Source organism: Mustela nivalis, assembly GCF_964662115.1.
Source record: "Mustela nivalis genome assembly, chromosome: 7".
NCBI classification, from domain to species: Eukaryota; Metazoa; Chordata; class Mammalia; order Carnivora; family Mustelidae; genus Mustela; species Mustela nivalis.
In genome coordinates, this window is record NC_139026.1 from 105,467,908 (window position 1) to 105,486,349 (window position 18,442).

General features: G+C 48.0%; 1 long non-coding RNA gene across 2 annotated transcripts; it reads left to right on the plus strand.

The window, feature by feature from the left end:
- The first annotated feature begins 12,150 nt into the window (after positions 1–12,150).
- LOC309869083 lies at positions 12,151–18,235 on the plus strand. Of its 2 annotated transcripts, none has more exons than XR_014313978.1 (3): positions 12,151–12,449; positions 14,338–14,545; positions 16,574–17,382. It is a non-coding gene; the product is annotated as an uncharacterized lncRNA (long non-coding RNA). The 2 variants fall into 2 exon arrangements; XR_014313979.1 differs by lacking the exon at positions 16,574–17,382 and adding an exon at positions 18,128–18,235 and having other exon boundaries at positions 12,152–12,449.
- The last annotated feature ends 207 nt before the right edge of the window (positions 18,236–18,442 follow it).

The window sequence follows — 18,442 nt, forward strand, 5'->3', positions numbered from 1 at the left end:
CCATCAGTCTGGTTTCCTCGCTCTCACTGGTGCACCCACACCCATTTCCTTCTCTGAGGTGGCCACGCTTGGTCCTCCACCTCCATCCTCCTGTTTGTGGCAGGTCCCTTCTCTGCCCCAGAGGCCCCCTCTAGCCTCCCCCTTCCCATAGCAAGCACTGTCTACCATGGAGGTTAGCCTGTGAGTTCGGTGGTCCAGAGTAAATGGTAAGTTCCCTGTAAGAAATGACTCCCTTCTACTTTTAACAGGCTGATGGGACCCCTAGAGGTGATGTCAGGAAGATGGAAACAGGGGACTTAAAAGTCATGGTTATCACTCTGCTGACAGCTCGCACCTTGAGTCTTCCTTCATAATGCCAACCACTTACACATGGACCTCCTTACAGTGGTCAGGGAAAATCCTTGGAAAATCCCCTATATAAGAATATAAGATCTGAGACGTCATGGCACCACTACTGGGAAGTAGGTGACATCAAGAGAATGGAACTAAGAATTTTAGGGGAAACACACTACAGTCTAGTGCCTTTTTGGAGCTCAGCATAAATCTGTTATGAAGGAGGCGTCCACTGGCCTCCTTCTTTAACACCCGTTGGGTTTATAGATCGTAAAGACAGGCAAGGCTTGTCTTTCCACATCTCGCAATGGTCAAATAAGATTGTGACTAAATGTCCACACGGACTCCTTCTGTACCAAGCCAAACAATAAAGGGCAGAATACCGTCTTGCTCCTTCCTCAGCCTTTACCCATTTTGCTCAGAGAGCCCTGGCTTCCCCGAGTGCTGAGCAAGCTGAGCCACCTCTGGGGCTGTGAGGTGAGACAGGATGTCTGCCTGATGACAGAGGGCTATAAAGTGTGCATGTGGGACCCAGCATATGCAGGGAATGGTAGACTTATAAACCTGTATCATAACAATGGCTACTAATAAGGCATTACCATATGCCAGCCACTGTTCTAAATGCCATACACACCAGCAGGTATAACCCTCAAGACCCCATGAAGCAGGTGCTATTGGCACTGCCTCTTACTAATGAGAAAACTAAGGCACAGAGAGGGTAAGTAACTTGCCCAGTATCACACAGCTCCTATGTAGCAGGGTCAGGATTTAATCCAGACAGTTTGACTCCAGAGCCCACACACTTAACAAGTGCAATATAGGGTCCCTTCAATGTCCTGCTGTATCACAGCTTGGTGTATTGGGATGGGAAGGATCAACGTGTGGCCCTCAAAAAGAGGAAGTCCCAATTTATCAGACTCAAATACAAATTTTCCTATTCATTCTCACAGTACTCCTATGTAAGTAGCAATAAAAGCATCCTTCCCCTGCCCCCACCTTCCTTAATGCCCATCCATTCGTGTAGATCGGACCAGGGGCTTCCAGACTCTTGGAATTCAAACGAGGGACACTTCAGCCACTTCCGTGTGGAGAAAGGGAGGTTCTGGAAAAATAGCCAGGTCCTCTTCATTTTGAACCAAAGAAGTATGTTTCCTCTCTTCTGTCAATCTCTCTCCCCCTCTCCCAACTTCCCCTCCTCCTTTTCTTCCTCTTTCTTGTCTCCCATCCTCCAGGGGAAGAGCTGGCACAGATTTTATTGGAATAGAAGAGCACCACTGCTTTTTACAAAACATGGAAAATGACCACCATAGATCACGGAAATTTCACCCTCAGCTCCAGCTGGATAATTTGGACCATGATACTTTGTTGCTCGTGCTGATAGGAACACTGGCGTCATCCCACCCCCATCTTCTGTGAGGGACACCCCCAGAAGCATTCACAGGATCTTTTCTTTCTCCACTGCAGAGACACCATCAAAGAACCATTGTCTGCCTCCACCCACCATCCCTACCAGGACTCTAAGTGACACCTCTTCACTATCAACCCCCCCCCCACCCCGAAGGGCCAAATTTCCGCCACAGAAGAGAGATTCCCAGGTGCTGATCTTGGCTCTAACTTTCTTATAGTCTTCACATGCCACACTCCTCTCATAATAATGCAGTTTACTCTTTTGTTTCATTAATACCATTGTTAAGTTGCCAAGACATTTCTAGAGGGGCATGCAGGAGGCTGTCAAAATAAATAACGAGGCATGCAAGCCATTTTTGAGCATCTGTTACCTACTGCTGTGGGTTTGGTGGCCAGAATCAGGCCAGTGCCCCTCCACCATCACCCTCGCAGCCTCCACCACCTGGCTCGTCTGGTTCTGCCAGCTTCACGAAGGCTCCGTGACGGCTTGCACACCTGGCTGAGCTACATTTCTCCATCCTAACTCAGAGAGACTAGTTCCAAACCTAAAGAACTCACCCCTAAATGGAATATGCCTAAAGACAAGATGAGGGGGAATGTGTGTGTGTCCACACACACACTTGTGCCCACACAGTGTATTAAACGTGGCGTGAGCCAAGTCACTTTATTTCTGTCCGTATTTGCCTTGCGAGCAACCATGGGGTTGCCCCAACCATACCCATTTCTTTCCACTTTCCTTCAGCTATTCTCCCTTGCTTCCCTTGCAAGGAAGGAAGTCTGAAGAGTGCAGTACTGGGAATGAGGGTGGGGAAAGGAGTGGAAGCCCCACACCGCGGACTAAGGGGAGAGGAAAGGGAGGTGCGTGGTGGGCATCACGGGAGGAGGCACATTTAGGAGGCCCCAACATGGGCGGAAATGCCGATGTCCACCAGCCAGCTGAGCATCTCCCTGGACCTCAGGGAGCCTGACATGTCAGCACAGACCTTCAGCCTGTCCCTTTCCCATGTGCGGACAAAATGCAGCCCCTTGGGCTTTGCAGGTCAACATTGGCAAACATTGCTGCACTCTGGCCTGGTTTCTCATATTGCCCCTAGATATTTCCAGCTCTGATGCATGTTGGGGAGGGGTACAGGCTGTGGCTGCACCCATGGCCTTGGGCAGCCTCCCCTCCGCAGTTGAGTTTGAGCAGAGAGAGCTCATTGTAACATCGCATACAGGTGTCTTGGCAGGGCGTTCCTGCCAGCCTCACAGATGCGGTAATAGGTCCTTGTACAGTGCGGGCCATCACCAAGGATAACTAAATCATTCATTTCATTAGCAACAGGGTTTGGCAGATAATTGTGCACAAGGCAATTATCAGTCATGCACATTCCAGGAAGGAGTGCGGTGAACTGATTTTCAACAGAGCTTCCAGGAGACATATGAGACAAGCTTGAAACCACCCCTGAGTGCTCTCCCACCAGAATGAACTTCTCTTGTCAGCCTGTGGCTTTATGGCTTTATGGCTTTTATGGTCAGAGCTGGAGAGAGAGAGAGAGAGTGAGAGAGAGAGAATTCGGGGTTGCTCCTTGCATAGAGATTCCTTGAGAGACCTTGGCCTTTCTCTCCTCTTTAGTAGAATAAGCTCCACATTCCACCATGCCCAGTTGTGCCTCACTGCACTTCTGGTTTTCACCCCCACACCCCCACCCCCCGACCACAGACATCTTCCAAAATCACTGATTTTGTCATGTTAGAAGCCTGCTCAGGAAACAGAAGTTACTCATTGTCTGCAGGTTTTAAGCTCAGCTCAGATTAGTACTAAAATCCTTCTGAGTGTATCAGCTGATGAACAGATAAATGAAATGGGGGTAGGGATAGGCACATCATGGAATATTATTCAGTCACAAAAAGGGACGAAGTATGGATTCAGCCTACAACACAGATTAGTCCTGAAAGCATCACCGAATGAAAGAAGACAGTCACAAAAGGCCACTTTTGTGTGTGATTCCACTTATACGAAGTGTCCAAAATTGGCAGATCTAGAGAGTCAGAAAGTAGATTCATGGTTTCCAGAGGCTACGTGGCAGATGAAAGGGGGAGATTGAGAGTAACAGCTGGTGGACATGAGGTTTCTTTTTGGGGTGACAAAAATGTTCTGGGATTCGATCGTGATGGTTGGCTCGTAACTCTAAACATACTCAAAAACTGCCGAATTGTATGTTATTAAACAGGTGAATTTTACCGCATTTGATTTCCAAAATAAAAAAAAAAATCTCCCCTGACCCCAGGGCATGGAGTCAGGCAGGGGCCGCCAAGTGCTGGCTTGCAGGGCCAGGGACAACATGCCCTGGCACAGTCCTGGAAACCGGGACAGACATGCCATGGATGTTTATATGTCATGCTCCCTTCAAAGGGTTCTTTGGGTGACCCCGTTCACAAAGTTAGTGGTTGGAGTGGCTTTGGATTATAAAGAAAGCATTCATTCTTTCTAACATTTCTCTTACTGGACAAATGCTAAATTAGCTCCAAATTCTGAAATCCCCTTCTCCCCCGAACCTATTCTAATTTCAAAGGTAGTTTCTGGGGCATTCCAAGGTGTTGTAATGTGGACCAGCAGACTTCCCCTTCCCATGTCCTACAAGATGTTTTTTTACTTATGACCAGAACTCTTTCCTTTATCTTCAAATCCTGCCATCCTACCTGATGAATCACTTGTCCAGAATTGAGACTTTCTCAGGCATAGATTCTTATGTCCAAATTTGTCAACTTGACAAGGGCATGTAAATGTGATTTGACTATTTCTGAAACTACTACTATGGTCATTTTTCTCAGGGAGTATGAGATCAAAGAATGAAGATATCAGGAATTGTTTCTTTGAGCTACAAGGAAGAGACATTTATTAAGAGAGAAAACCAACATTGGTGATTCTTGTGAACAGGATAATATGGAACTGTGGGTGTAGTTTTAGATCTATTTGCTAAATAATTGGTTATATTTCTTCACAGACACTCCTTGGGTGCCTCTCTGATTCTGCTTCTCCATCTGGAAAATGGGTGGAAAACACTCACTGGCCTGGAATTCTTATAGGATTTTCTTCCCTTATTCCACAACTGACTATTCACTCTTGAGAAAAACTCTTAACTGTTACTTTCTTCTCCTCCCTCTTTATATTATGCATTCCTGTTTCATTTTACTGTTACCTGTGCTGAATTGGAAAGGGAGGAAAAGCCACCAATAAACCCAGTTTAGTATCTGAGTCTTTTTCAAGACCATCTGGGGAAAGAAGGAATTTGAGCTCATGGAACAGAGTTGAAGACTGTGGATTTGGGGTCCCTGAAGTGTAGAAGGACCTAGGGCAGGATTAGGAGGGATGACTTGGTCCCTGGGTTTGGCCCAGCTTTGCCTCTCAACTACCCAACCATCTTGAGAAGATCATTTTTCGGGGTCTTGGTGTCTTTTCTTGGGAAGTTAAGTGTCTAGAAGGGGTGGTTGGTTGGCATTGGGTCATTTCATTAAGTTGCATTGTTTACTCCATACCAACCAACCAAGAAGTTGGCTTTTCAGACTCATTGCCAATGAATGGTAAGCCAAGGTGCTTATTGTCGATGACTATGCTCCAGGGCCCTGTCTGTGGAGCTGCACTTGGCTAGCCCTGAGGTGTGTTAGGTAACCCTGGGGGGGGGGTGAGATCTCCCATCTGCATTGAGTTCCTCTCCGAGTAAATCCGGTCTCAGCTGCTTGGGTGTGTTGCCATGACATAGATCTGCTGACACGGAGAGGGCAGGTGGACGAGGCACGAGTGCCCAAGGCAGGTGGGTGCGGCCTGGGGCTGCCCAGGGCCAGGTCAGACTGCCAGGGGTGAAATCTGAAGACCCAAGTCTGCAAGGGCCGGGGTCCGGACGTACTGGGGAGGAAGGCCAAGGGATCCTTGTGAGCAGGGGCTATGTCTGTACCTTCCTGCTATGGCTAATGCTAGGGCTGGACTGCAAAGAGAGGGCCTGCCCTTTGGCACTGCTGCTGGAGAGGAGCCGGGGGCATCCACTCACAAAAGCGCTGGCACCACCTCATCCCATGTGTTATAAACATCCCTTTTGTGCTGGAAGTTCTGCTTCTGCACAGAGAGCCTACAGAAATGCTCACACAAGGTCTGTGAGGAGGTCCCCAGAGTTGATATTTATAGGGTGGGAGCTGAGGCAATCTGGGAGTTCACAGCTAGGAAGGCCAGGTGGGATAGCAGAAGGGAGGAGGGCACTAGGGGAGTGCACACCCAGGAACAGCCAACCACGAGAAAATGGAGCCGTGTGGATGGACCTACAAACCATGGCACTAAGGGGAAAAATAAAAAGCAAAATTAGATTTATTACAGAATCCTGGTTAGGTAATTAAACATATATGCCAACACAAGAAGACTAGGTGGCTTGGATAAATGTGTACAAATACACATTAGGTGCCTTAGAATGTTTGCCTGTGGGGGTGGAGAGTGGGAATGAGAATCAAAGAGAACAAATACGGACATACATTAAAAAAAAAAAAAAGTAAAACAAGACGAGGGTGGTTTAATGACCTGAGGGGTATGATGAACCCATCTCTATCCTGGAGATAAAAATAGAAAATAAAAACAAACAAACTAAGACTTGGCAGCTAGAAATTATTTTTTGGAACTTGTGTCTAGGACCTGGTGACCTTAAAATTTGATGTGCTCACTGTCACAAAACCTTAGTGCCATTATATCCTACACTTCCGATGTCACCAGTTCTCTCACTGATGGCAAATAGGAAAGGGTAATAGAAAAGGCAACTAGGAAAGGGTAAACAAGGAAATTCAGTGTTTCTCAGTGTGCAGACAGCCTCTCTGCTGGGATGGTTCCCACTCAGAGCAATGAAGAAGTGATCCCACCGGTCTGATATTATTTCCTGCCACACAGGATTATGGAGCCATTGAATTCCCAATTCAAAGTCACTCTTGGGAAGGACAGTGGCAGCAAAAGTGGGCACCCTGAGTCCCCAAACCCCAGGCTTTAGGAAGTGCTTCTCCCATCATCACTGAGACTGCTCCTCCCATCATCACCGTGGGTGGCCCCCAGCAGACATGGTCTGCAGAATCCATGTCCTGTGTGGCTGCCTTTCACACTGACCCTGCGTTTGGCCTTGTGACTTCTCTGGCAAGTGCAGTGCCATCAGTTTTGATATGGACTTGTGCATGGGGCCTCAGACTCTTGTAAAGCTCTGGGGGCCCTTAGCCACCTCAGAGGATGGTCAGGTACCCACTGGAGACACTATGAAGAGAGAGATGCCTGATCAAGCCCTCCCCCCACGTCGGCTGGCCCAGCCATCCCAGCAGAGGGGTCAGACGTGTGTAAGAAAGCCACTGGGGACATTCCAGCTCCAGCAGCAATCCCATAAAGGGTAAAAACTGCCTAGCTGAGCCCAATCAACCCACAGAAATCACGAGAAGTAATAATGCATTATTGTGTTAAGCCACAAAGTTTTGGGATGGTTTGTTTTTTACAAAAAGGGACAGATATGAGAGCGCTGGCATGGATCGAGTTCCTGGTTGGTGTCTACCAAGGCAAGGGGAGGATTGAGAGGAGCCTCCACCGATGCCCAACAAACTAGAATGAAAACTCTATGAGTGGGGGGACTTGCGTGTCTTGATCACTGGGTGATGTCCCTACCACCTGGAACCACCCTCCTCCCCACCCCTAGGAGGCACTCCATAGACCTTGGTTGAAGAAAGAAGCAAATGAATGGGTGGGTGGAACCCCAAATCTGGGGCCTGGAGTGTGTCCAGGGGATGACCCCCACGTGTTAGGCTAGTTTGGATTTGTGCTGCCTGGTATTGCTGAGTCTCCAGGTGACCACACACCTTCACCCACAGCATCTCAGGTCGTGTGGGCTCTTTGGGGCTTAGCCCTGGGCTGCCCATGCCTTTCCCTTTCTTACCACTAGAGGGCAGGTGCGTTGTTGAATTCAACCAGCCAGTTCAGCAGATCCAAAGGCACCTTGGGCTTCCCTGCTGAACAGAATACTAAATGGATCTGCCAAGATAAGTCTTATTCCAAGATCGCTACAGATGTACTAAGTGAACAAAGGCATACATCACCAGTCCTGTGACCTCACTCTAGCCTCCTTTCTGCTGCCTCTGCAGTGGGGAACCTCAAACAAAGGGCTCTGAGCCCCCTCTGTGTTCTGATTCTAGGCAATGTTACCTTGGGGTCACCTTCCTGCACCCCACTCCCCAAATATTCCAAGCTGGAAAACTGCTGATGAGCAGAAGCTGGTCTGAGGAGTTGAGTAAAGAGGAAGATCTTAAAATGTGCTCATGGGTATGATTGGGGTAAAGGCTGAGCAGGACCACATTGTCTTGGGTGCTTGTGAATATGACTCACCTTAGCTGATCCTCAAGGCATTTTGGAGAGGTGTGTATTATTGCTATGCAGATGAAGAGACTGAGGGTCAGAGTGGTCAGTTTGCTCAAAAGCACATGCCTGGTATGTGACTGAGCCGGGACTCAGACACAGGGTGGCCAGGCTTAAAAATTATGCAAACTCTGTTTCTCCCTTTCAAAGGTTTTTTAAGGACTAACATAAGTATCTATGGGACAACTCCTAGGACTTTTACTTTTGTGTTTCTTCCTCAGCCCTCCACTCATTTTGATTCAAGGCAGTAGGCGCTAAGTGGCCTAGGCAGAGTCCCAGCACCAGGCAACATGGGGAAACAGTAAAAGTGTGCATTCCAGGGCAACAGATGCTGGGCATCTAAGGGACAAAGCGGCACACACAAGCGCCAGGTACTAACAAGGCTTGCTTCAGGAACCTGTCCTGCACTGGGTAGTTCTCCCTCCTTTCTGGCTGCCTCGCTAGTGCTAGCAGCCAGGCTCACATTCCCAGGAGACACAGTGAGGATGGGGCTCACACTGGGCCTGGCCAGAACACACAGACCTGTGTCCTCCCACCAGATGAGTGACAGACCACTCTCTTCCTGGGAAGACTGAGCCCCAGGTTCTGTACCTACAACATCTGTCTGAACCCAGCTCAAACCAACATAATTGCATCTCCTTCTCTTGCTGTGTTTGCAGGAAACATTTTGCAGGAGGATGTTCCTTTTTCCCGGCACTCAGAGTTCCCAAACCATGAGCAGGGTACAGCACTCTTCTCTCTAACTGGGGCAGAAGGACGGAAGCAGCATCTACGGGTTTTTCCATGCACCTTTGTTAGATGGACAGGAGCACACGGGAACACTACCTCTTGGTCTACATATCATTCCTGAGATAAATGGGGTCCTGTTGCTGTGCACAATGCATTTTAAGGATGGGGACATGCCTGGCACGGTGTAGGTGCTCCGTGAATGCTGGCTGGACGAAGGGGCTGCAGGTATGTGGTTCATTTTTGACATAGTTGCCAGGGGCCCCTAAAAATGCAGACCATCTTTGCTGGGGAGAGTGGCAATGTTGGGATCTTTCTCCTCTTGCCTCTTCAAGGGGAGTCAGAGGACTCTGCTCCTGATAGAGGCAGAGGCAGCATCCCCTGTGGGGGGAGGGGGAGAGAGAATGCAAATGGGAGAGGCCTGCCCAGGCGGCCTCAGCTGCAGCCCTTCCTGCCTGCGGGAATCCCCACACAAGGGCAGCAGCTTGTCCTTCTCTGCCCTCAGAGGCCATGGTCATCGAAGAGGTCTGTGTCTTCCCTCTGGGCAGGGAATCAAGGTGACCCTTCCAAGTCTCTTTCAGTCTGTGAATTCCATAACCAGTGGGAGAGCCCAGTTCTCTCCTGGGGGGGTTGCCAGGAAGGGAGGAAAGAGGGGCCTAGATGCAGGTAAAAGGAGCTCCACCTTCTGTGCTCTGGGGCCTCTGGATCACCCCCAAGATGGCCCCTGTCCCAGAACAGTGCAGAGGGCCAAAGGGCATAGAGGCCTCCTGTCCTGAGTGTGAAAGTAGAGAGCAGAGCCTCCAGAGAGAGTGCATGGCAATGGCACCCTTGCCTGAGGTGCTGGGCTTCAAGGTGATGGGGCGCAAGTCACTGCAGAGTTGCTGGTGCTAATACCACCACTTGGGGGCCAGGTTCCAGGGAAGAGCACATCTTCCCAGCCATGGGGCCACCCGGATGCACAGTGGTGGGGTCATACCAGCCCCACATGGTCTTCATCCCAAAATCAGAGACATGAAGGCCTGGGTGTAAACCAGCTGATCCCAGTCGAACTGGCCTGGTCTCAGCAAAGATCCTGTGAATATCACCCACAGTCCGGGGCAACCAGTTCGCCTGGGACCCGAGCAAATTATGTCTCCTAGGAACCTCATCTTATAGGATGGGAAACGCCTGTGTGCCGAGCTGCTCTAGTAACCGGATGGCACTTGGCACAGGCATGCCACCTGTCCACAAAGGCGCTCACCCACTACAGGCAGCCAATTTGGAACTCTGAAACCTGCTGGAATGAGATAAGCACCCTCTGAGTGAGGCCAAGTGAAGAATGATAGGGTATTTGAATTATTAAGAATAAAGCAGTTCTCATCCGCAGGGTTTTCTTGAACTGGCCTTTCGTGGTAAGCATCACCCAGGGGGTTTTGCTCCCTCTCCTCCCTGCCTCAGAGTGTGAACTTATTTTTCCAGAATATCTAGCTGGATGAGACCTTATCCAAGCCCTTCAGGCCCAGTGACATGCCCACCTAGTGCAGGTGTCATGTCCAAGGTCACACAGCCACTAGTAGCCAAGGGGAGACCAGGACACAGTCCTGTTGAGTCCGGACACACCATTTGGATTATTCTGATTTATCACAGTTCTTTCTCTTTCTCTGTCTCCCTCTTGCCACTCACACTTCCCAACTTGCACTGGAATGGTCTTTCTTCGGAGTTTCAGAAAGCCTGAGAAAGCAGAGATACCAGAAAGCAGACAAATAAAAAGATGGCAAGGGGAATCGAATGAACATTTTGCATGAGAAAATGAGCTGTTTCATTTCAGATCACAAATCCCAGACAGGTGGGAACTGTGTCTACTCTATGTCCCACTGCACCATGATCAAGCCCCCCACCAAAGCGAGAGTGAAGACCTGCCAGCCGTCACTTGGTTGTTTTTCTGCATCTCCCATGTGCACGGCTGGGGGAGGCACCCTCTCCTCTTCCCCAGAGAAAGATGTAAGTGAAGGGTTTGGGGCAAGTAAAGAAAAATACAAGTAAGGCCTCCTGGGTCATTCTGTAAAACTCTCTTTCAACTCAGATTTTAGGAAGATGAGGCCCCAGAAATAGAGACACCTTTCTAAATCACAGACATTAGTTCCTGTCGTAGGACTGCAATTTGGCTTTCCAGACACTGTCCCTATGAACAGTTACTATGGTTTAAGTATGGTTTAGCCCAGTGTTCCTCAAACTGCGGATAATGACCTATCGAAAGTCATGGAAGAAATCTGATGGGCTGCATAATTTTTAAAAATAAGATTAGACCACAACAAAAAGAAATAGGATGGAATAGAATAGAATCAGAAAACAGTAAGAGTGTGTTTCCCCAGAAATTTATCTCATAAGCATGCAGATATACACATATGAACAGATATACATGTGTATGTGTGTATTCATGGCACCAGGATGTAAAATTTTTTCCTGCTATAGGTTGGCATCAAAGAAAGTTTGAAAGTTCCTAGTTTGCTTAGAAGTTAAAGTATAAAATACTGCTCTAAGTCATGGTTCTGATACTCCTATTACTGGGTTTTTAGACAATTGTTTTCACCTTTCTGAATGTCGGTCTCTTCATCTATACACTGAGAATAAGTATAGATTTATATGATTGAGAACATTGATGAAATTATCCGTGGAAGGTGTCAAGCGCTGTAGCTGACACAAAGTAAGGGCCAAGAGTATTGAGTATTAAGTGTGCATGTGATATTTTACACATATCCTGCAAGGACCCATACTCCAAGGGTGACAAAGAACCATCGCAGTCAGGCCAAGCAGAAAGCAATCTGTGGGGCATACAGAGCGACACTATAGGGAAGAGCGACACTATCGGACACACCTGTCCAAGAGTGGGGCCCCGTACCTGAGCCCCTCCATTGCCTCTTCAGTCATGCACGGGTGAACGTCCGCTAATTCTTGCAGGACACACGTGCATTTACAAGGCTCATCTTCTCCTCTGCAAGAGGATGGGTGCTTTGGGGTCTCTTGAACAAGGACAGAGCAAAAACAGGAGAAAGCAAGTCCTGAAGATAAATTGTGCCTCCTTCCACATTCCACAGTAGGCTAGAGCCACTGTCTTCCTCACTGAGCTCCCTCCTCCTAGAGCCACTGGACGGACCAGGGAAATTCCCGCCTTTAGAGATCTCAGGAGAGAGCCAAAGGGCAAGAGGCAGTGTTGCCGCTGCTGCTCTTTGGTGTTTGTTTGCTGTTCACGAACAAACGTCTTCTGGCCCCTTGAGGAAGGATGGGTTTGGGTGGGAAGGACACAGAGCCTCTTGGAACCTTTTGCATCCAAGGAGTGAGTGGGTTTTTATATTTAGCAGATGACTCACCTTCAAGCACATTAGTCACAGCCTCCAGCTCCGATCTGGCAGGCTGGATGCTGGGGATCTCAGCGGGGTGAGATCAGACAGAGCATTGGGAGACAGAGCAAGAGAGCTCGGGAGCTAGAGTCAAGAAGACCAATATGAGAGGTGGAGTGGAAAATACAGAAGCATAAGGCCCTGAAAGAAGTCCAGCCGAGTCCCACCCAGCCAAGAGTCCGTGGCAGCAGGACCGTCTGGATCAGGTTTGCTGCAAACACACAGCCATCAGGGAAAGAGGGCAGAGGGGGGCAGGACCCAAAGCACCTGTCTCTGAGGCCACGCCTATGGCCTGGCTCACATGTCCAGGAACTTTCCAAGTGGTCCCCTCGGGGCCACGCACGAAGCTTGCCAGCCTGGGCCCCATCCATGGGCTGGCCTCGGTAGTGACAGATGGCTGGAGCAGGGGTTTTCACGGGGTGCAGCCGGACCATGCCCAGGCCATGCTTTAGCAGGGCAGAGAGAGAGAACCTCTGAGAAAGACCCTCTGTCCCGAGAAGGAAAGGAACAGAGGAGCCAAGAGCATTTCCCGTCTAGGGCAGAGGTTCTTGAGTGCAGTCCCGGGGCCCCCCTGTCTGGTGCCTAAAGGCCCTGGGACCTTGAGAACAGTGATTCCTGGGACCCCACCCAGGCATCCTCACCTGACTCCCACTGGGCGGGTCCAGAGCATCTGCTTTTGCAGGTCCTGGTGCTTCATAGGCACCTTAAGTCTCCAAAATCTCTGATCTGGAGCTGGAATTCAACACGCCAGTGGCCTGACCCTGACTCACGGTGGAATAAAGTCATGGTGGTATTCTTCTCTGTGCCTCAGTTTACCATTCAGAAAATGAGAAGCTCACTCAAAGCATTGTTTGGAAATTAAAAAAAAAAAAAAAACCACACAGGAAAGGAATACAAAGTTGATTTGTTGTTTTTCTTCTTCATGCGAAATCTAAATGCTTCTTAACTAGAACTGGGTCAGGTCGCAGGGGAGGAACACTACCCCTGGCTGGATCCCACAGCTCCAGAAATGGCGAAGGTCATCTCGAAGTGAACTGCAAGGGGCTGGTGTCTGAAGGCAGAGGGCAGCTTGTTTGGGACTCCCCGGCTGCGATGTGGAGCCACCCTCTGCCCATCTTGGCCCACAGGCTCAGCAAGTTAGGGCCCATGTTTGCACCCTGGGAAAGGGGTCTGGAAAGTCAGAGGACTTGCTCTTCCAAACCTCTCTCAGGACAAGTGGGACCATGTCATTGGGGCAAAGTGAAGTGAAAGTGAAAGCACTTGGTGGAAGTGAAAGCAGCCAAACAGGGTAGGGGAGAGGAGGAGGGGGCAGGGGGAGGCGTGGAGCCTGCCTGCTGAGGTGGTGCGCATCCACTCCTCCTTCTCACCAACACCTTCAAGGTGGGTGTCCTCGCCCTGTGAAGGACAGGAGACTGGACTGAGAGTTAACGGACCTGCCATATTCCCGTGGCAACACCAAAAGTCAGGACTTGAATCTGGGTCCAGAGCCCATGGGTTTTTTCACTTCCCTAAACTGCTGCTTCACTTTGTCACCACGATCCCTGGCTCACTTAACAGGTCTGCCACATTCTGGACAATGTATTCAGGACATCCCATTTCGCTTCATGCCATCCCCCCTCCCTTTGCTCTTCTACCCACTGTGGCCTGAATTTTAGAAAGTCTCCTCTTGGTTCTCAATACGGCAATCTCCACCCCCTTGGTTCTTGGACCATTTCCTCTATTCTATCAATGATGTCTCTTCCAAGGCCACATAAATCTCATCTTTGAGACCTCCCCAGGGCCACCGCTGCTTCACTGTCTCATGGCCTGCCCTGCGCTGCCACAGGCATCGTGTCTCTGGAGCTTGAAAAGGGTTCTCTCTGATGACCTTGGCTCCCTGAGGGCCAGGGTTGGGCCTTTCCATTTTTATGCTTCCCTCATTTAAAGCTTCATACCTAGAAATATAGACCCTGTCGACAGGTACAGTAGCCATGAGAAGGAGCCTTGGGGGAAATGCCCTAGCATGGACTCGCACATCCCATCTGGAGATGCAAGCCAGTTCTGTCCTCAGTCTGCCTCCTTCCCTGAAAGTCTACTGCCTTCTGCTCTTCACAGAGGAGACTCAGTTGACATGCCTCTCAGGCCAGAGCCCTGAGCCAGCGGGTGCAGGAAGAGGCCCCATCAGGAATAGAAAAGCATGGTCTTGTTCTCAGCAAGTATGAGCAGTGTCCTCTCTGTCTCTCTTCTCACCAACCAGTCTGGAAGTTCCTCGAGGACAGGGCCAGGCTTCGTTTGTACGGTATGTCTGACCAGCTGCAATGAGGTAAGTCAGAACCCACAAAGCAGGTGGTAGAGAGGATGGGAAGGGTGCTACAGAAGTTTTCCAAGAGTTCCTGAACTCTGGTCTTAAAACTCTATCTAGAATTTGTTGAGAATAGCATCTTTGACACAAAAATAGGAGAGTGAAACAAGACAGTGCCTAGGAAAGTATTTAGCAAAGTGTTGTCTCATGAAATGACATCTTATGAACTAAATTAATTATGCTAATGTAAGCAAGGTGTACAAAAAGAAATGAAACTTGGGGCAGGAGTACATTAAATGCAACCACCTACTACATGCCAGGCACCATACAACTTGCTCTGCCCATGGCACCCTATAATATAATACTCATAGTGACTATACTTCACAGATTAAGGAACTTAGGAACAGTGAGGTCTATTTTTCTACACAAGGCCACACACTAGCAAGTGGCCAAGTTCTGCTTTGAATGGACCCTTGTCTATCCCCAAAGTTAGAGCTCATTCTTTTACACCAAGTTGCTTCAATACTTGGAAAAGTTTAGGGGAGAAATTTCCTTTTTTCAGATTGGGTTTTGAGAAGATGGTGGGAGATAAGGGATGGAAGAAGAAAGAGTTTTCAGACAGCCTTAGGGCACGCCTTTAAGAATGGGTGGCTTAATTCCAGAGAGGAGGCTGAGCAGAGCCAGACTGTCACAAGAAGAGCAGAGGTTACTTCAAGGCTGAGTATATCTAGCAGGCCAGCGGGCAAAGACTTTAATAGTGATTGTGCCCATAAAGGTCCTCTGGTGTCAAAGATTCCACTTGGCTGGGAGACCAGGCAGAGGGAGGAGAGTCCTGGGGGAAGTGGGAAGTGGCAGAGGTCCAATTTCGACTGCACATTCTGTGAGTGCGGTATACATGACCAGTCCAAGTAGCCATTTAATGTCACAAATACAAAGTCCTTAGAACAAGATCATCATGATCCAATCCCCCTGCACATGCACATCACTTGGAGCAAAGATTCCCGGAGAGAATGATCGTTCCTGACCCCTTAAAGATTCCTCCCTTGGGGTTTAGAAACGGCTACTGTCTGGAAGACATAACATAACCAGTTGAAAATTCTCCCATTGAAACTGATGTCATGAAACCCACAAGGTGAAAACAGATTCCTAACTAATGTGTTTTCTCATCTAGTGTCCTCCTGAATCTGGGGGGGCAGGGGGGGGCTGTCTGATCACAACACTTGGCACTTAGTGGTATGGCCTGTGTGCCCTTCTCGTGATGCCTCCTGAATTCCCCACCAGATTCTGATTTTCCCTGGAGGAGCTGGGGAAATGGTGCTTCTCTGTGCTTTCTGGTGTGCCCAACAGAGCACTTGACATGTAGTTGGCTTTTAATTATATTTATTGAGAGTCTATTATGGGGATTGCCATTTAGCTTTTTCAGAAGCTCTGTAAGACACGATAACAGTTTCTTATCATTTATTGTTTTTTTATTTACTAATTTGTGATTAGTTAATAATGGAAAATCCAGCCCTGCAAACAGAGTAGTCCCAGGAGACTGGTAGCTGGGGATTTCTTAGTTTTCATTTTCTAAGGTTTGTGCCTCAAATACCTTATTAGCTAAAGATATCAAGCTTGATTTTATGATGTTCTGAACAAGAGAAAGGGAAGGAAAGGCATTTAAGTAGCCTCAGTTCTTTCGTCTCAAGTGGATTCTTTGAGGTTTTGTTGTACGCTGTGGCTTGGCAAATTCAGGACTGATTGAACACGGTTCTGTTCTTAGAAATGTGGATGGCCGTGATTTGTGGGAGTCACTGTCCCTCTTGCCACCATCATCTGGATCTTCCCCTTAGTGGGTTTTCAGCTACCTGGGGTCAAGAAGATATCTTCTCAACAATATATTCAGCCCGCCCCTTAATCCTTAAGGAGTCTAGGAGTCCGAAGTTTTATGATTTTTTGGTATTTCATCAAATTTTCTTCTATCTTAAAAGCTACTAGAGGCTTAAGATGCCCAGAGAGCATGTTTTGTTGTCTGTCTGCTTCTTCAAGTCTCTCTCTGCTCAACAACAGGGCACTCTGCTGGTCATAACCAACCCCTGTCACACCAAAAGAAGACTGGAACCCATGTGGTTTGGGGATAGGCAGCTCCTACAGTATCCCTGAAGGTCCGATTCACCTCTTCCTCACTCTGCTGTGTGGCTGGGGTGAAAGCTCCCTGGACGCCTGCTCTTGCATTTCTTCCCTGGTCCAGCAGAGCCAAGTGATTGAGCAACATGACCCTTGCCCATATGGACTCCATAGACCTCCATAGACCACTTATCGCAACAGCTTTCAAAGGAACATGGAACAGACACACGGCATGTGGATCTTTCCCCAGTAGACTACAATGTCAATAATAAAGAGGATATTGGTTGTGGCATTAGAATTCAGCTTCCCAGAAGGCTGCCCTGAGCACAGTCCACATTTGACTCAATTTCAATTTTAATTTCCTGCACCTTTTATATCTCTATGTTCCTTTTGTACACTCTGGAATAATAAATCCCAATCAACAATTGCTACCATATGCAGGATACTGCTATGCAATTTACCTATATCATTTTCAACTCTCATTATAGCCCTATGAGGTAAATAGGATCATCTTTATTTTTGAAGCCTGGTAAAGAAAACAGAGGTCAATAAAATTTAAGTCATGTTGTCTACAGTCACGTGGCCTGTAAGCGGGATGTAAAAGTGAAATCCGTGCCACAGAAGTCTCATTCCAAAACCTGTCCTTTATATGTCATGAGCCTCTATCCATAAAATAATGAGTCCTAATCATTCAAAGCTAGATTCATGATATTTACCAAGAGGAGAAAAGGGGTTAACAGGTTACAGTAACACGGCACAACCAAAAACAAAAAGATAAGAAAAAAAATGTTCTGGTGAACTTTCAAAAAGTTCATAGTTCATTAGCCAGAATAGCACGGCTCCTGAAGAACTCAAATTTAGTTCCTCAAGATGTGACAGCTCTGTGGGTTGTCACAAGGGATTTTAGAGGGTTAGAGGCTGCTTGTACCTGCTCTGAGCTGTTTTCTCTTTCTGAAGCTTTGGGCCCTCGAAGGCGTAGATGTACATCTGTGCATGTGAGTAAGTGTGTGTGCATGGATGGGTGTGCACCTGTCTAGGACATGGGGGATGGGGATGATAAAAGCAGAATTTCAGGCACCATATAGTCACACAATTAGTTTGACCAAGAACAAAGAAATGGATCATATTCCAGAGGATCAACAGGATGAATTAGATAAACCATCAGGCAATTGATGTGTTTCTTGGTAACTGAATAGCATAGTGCTAAAAACAAAAATAAATTGACTTGTAGCCACAGAATTGTCTGTACAAACAAGCACAGCCTCAATGACAAATAGACAACTAGAAATGGAACAAGCAATGGATTGTTTTTCTTTGATGAGAGGGACACCACAAAGCCTTTACTGCACCATGGTCTTAGTCGGTGTACCCATTTAATTAGGTACTCTGTGGATGATGGCCTTTCAGATTTCCCTCCCACAGCTTGGCTTGTCCATATATCACTAACAGTTGCCTTGCTCAGGAAGCAGCCCTGCTCATCTCCACTCTGTCCCACAGGCCTTCACAGCTCCAAGTGAAGATCAAGGCAATTATGGAGCCTGGAAGATCTGGAAGCCTCCATCCCACAGACATCTAGGACCATCTAAATAAATGCAATGCCAGCCAGCTATCAGGCTCTCCTCTTTGGTTGTACAAAATTAGGGAAGTGTTGGATGGATGGATGGATGGATGGATGTGTGGGTGGGTGGACAATTGTTAGATGGACAGACAGATCGATGAAAGAACAAATGAACAAAATTAACACAGAGTACTTACCTGATGCCAAAATAAAGTATGGTAACTTCTGTATAACTTCTGTATCTGCTTATGATA